This window comes from Apis laboriosa, unplaced genomic scaffold (genome assembly GCF_014066325.1).
Source record: "Apis laboriosa isolate Shangri-la unplaced genomic scaffold, ASM1406632v1 scaffold229_cov158, whole genome shotgun sequence".
Classification (NCBI taxonomy): Eukaryota; Metazoa; Arthropoda; class Insecta; order Hymenoptera; family Apidae; genus Apis; species Apis laboriosa.
Window position 1 is genome coordinate 212314 of NW_025222413.1, and position 2165 is coordinate 214478.

Here is a 2165-nt window from a genome sequence, read left to right on the forward strand (position 1 = left end):
TGGAAGAACCGGGCCCCTTCTCCTTTCTCCCTTCCTTTCTCCCTCCCTCTTTCGCTCCCTCGCTCTTTCTCTTTCTTTCCATCCCCTCCCTCGGTCCCAACTCCAACTCCCTTACCCACTCTTTCTTAGCCTCCGCTGCGCGCGCTCCCCCTACCCGAGGATGGCAGGTTAAGAGGCAGCCAGGTAGAGAGAGGCCCCATTGATTAGCGATGGAAACAACATGCGGCTGGTGTCGATTGCTCGTCAACTTTTTCAATTCCCCTCCGTTAAATGTTAGCGTGTCAGGTTCAACGTTGCTCGCTGGTCAGTCAGGTTATGTACGCATGAAATCGAGCCATTTGTTCCACGAACACGTGCGCGCAGTCATATTCACGTATGTTGCGAAATTAATGGTGAGCATTAGTCATTGAACTTAAAACTCGAGGTTATATTACGGGATAATCGAAGACGAAGCTTATAAACGCGAAAAATATATCTCCCCGTAGGGATAATTTAAGTAATTGATATTTGCTTTTGAGCATTTTTTTTTTTCTTTCTTTTTCTTCTTTTTGCGAGATGTGGACGAGTCGAATATTCAAATTAACGCATAACGTTTCGAAACCGATAGATAGGTATCGAGTCAGTCCCATCACTACCGCTAATGCAAGCGACAGACCTATGGCGGGCGATTCCTCTTCTGGGCACAACTAGCGCCATCTCCGTCCCATTATTATCTCTCTTCTCGTCTCCTCTTCGCTCTGCCTATCGGTTTCTCCTTCTTCGACTCGAAAACGGTTCCCCAATACCCATTTTCTGCCGACGAGGTCTCCAACGGGGACCGTACCCTCTCCACCTACGCGTTTGTGTAGATACTCGCTTAACCCGATGCCAGGTGTTTCTATAGGGTGTAGAGGAAGAGATAGAAATACGAGATATCCTTTTTAAACTAAAGAATTTCAGAGTGGTTATAAAAAAAAAAAAAAAAAAAATACGAATAATAATAAGTTTAGGAAATTCCATATGAACACTGTTGTATAAATATAAATATCGTAAAGCTTAAGAAAATAATTTTTAGTTTTTTTAAATTGAGATAAAATTGGACAAAGAAATTCGGATAGCGTAACGTGTAATTTTTCAAAGAGATGAATTATAAAACTACGTTGATTAATGCGTTATGATACAACGTCTGAAATACGACAGTGCAATTACAATTTTCTTTTTTTTGTTTTACACGTGTAAATTTTATTCCGTACGATAAATTCCATAACGATAATTTTATTGGATTCGTTTTTCTAGTTAATTTAATTTTTTCTTATTCTTATCTTCTTGTTGTTATAATTTTAAGTTTTAATCATTTCTAAACATCTCACTATTACGTATTACGGTATCTCATATTTCTATCTCTTCCTCCGATCAACAACGACGAGTTCGAAAGATATGTCGAATCGAGTTTATTCGACGAATTTCGATTTCATTTAGCAATAAACAAAAGAAGAGAAGAAAGAAAAATTAAATTTATTATTACACTTATACAATTGCATTCAACGAAGAATAATAATAATATTAATAATAATATACGTAACCTGTGAAGTGTAATAAATCTCTCGAGTGTAAAAATAATATTTGATTTTTCCGAGAAAAGAACTTTCAACTTTTGTTAAAGATCTCGATTTTAAAAAATTGGACGCATTATATGAATTAGCGCACGCTCGCGTGCAGATAATGCGTGAACCGAAGCGGTGCGTTCGTGCACGTTGAATGCAATTAACCGTCGCAAAGATACGCCAACTTGTGCGGTCTTATTACGCGAAGAGTTGAAGAAAATTTTGCAAAGGTAGATGATGCGTGAGTGTGCGATTATTAATAATCCAGCTCTCTAATGCAATTATTCGTTCAGAATCCAACCTGTGTTCGAGGCACCGATTATTACAATTATTCAAATAAAAGAAGAAATTCTTGTTTAAATATATTCAACAGATACCTATTCGTTCTCTTTTAATCTCTTTTAGTTTTTAGTCTCATTTCACGAAATTGAAAGGAGCATACTTGATTAACGATTTGACGACTGTCAAAGGCATTTTATCTAATACGAAACAATTTTATCGCTCCTCGTCATATATAATGTCATCCATAATTCAAAAGATGCCATAAACATTACGCGATCATCGTGAAAACGCATATTTATA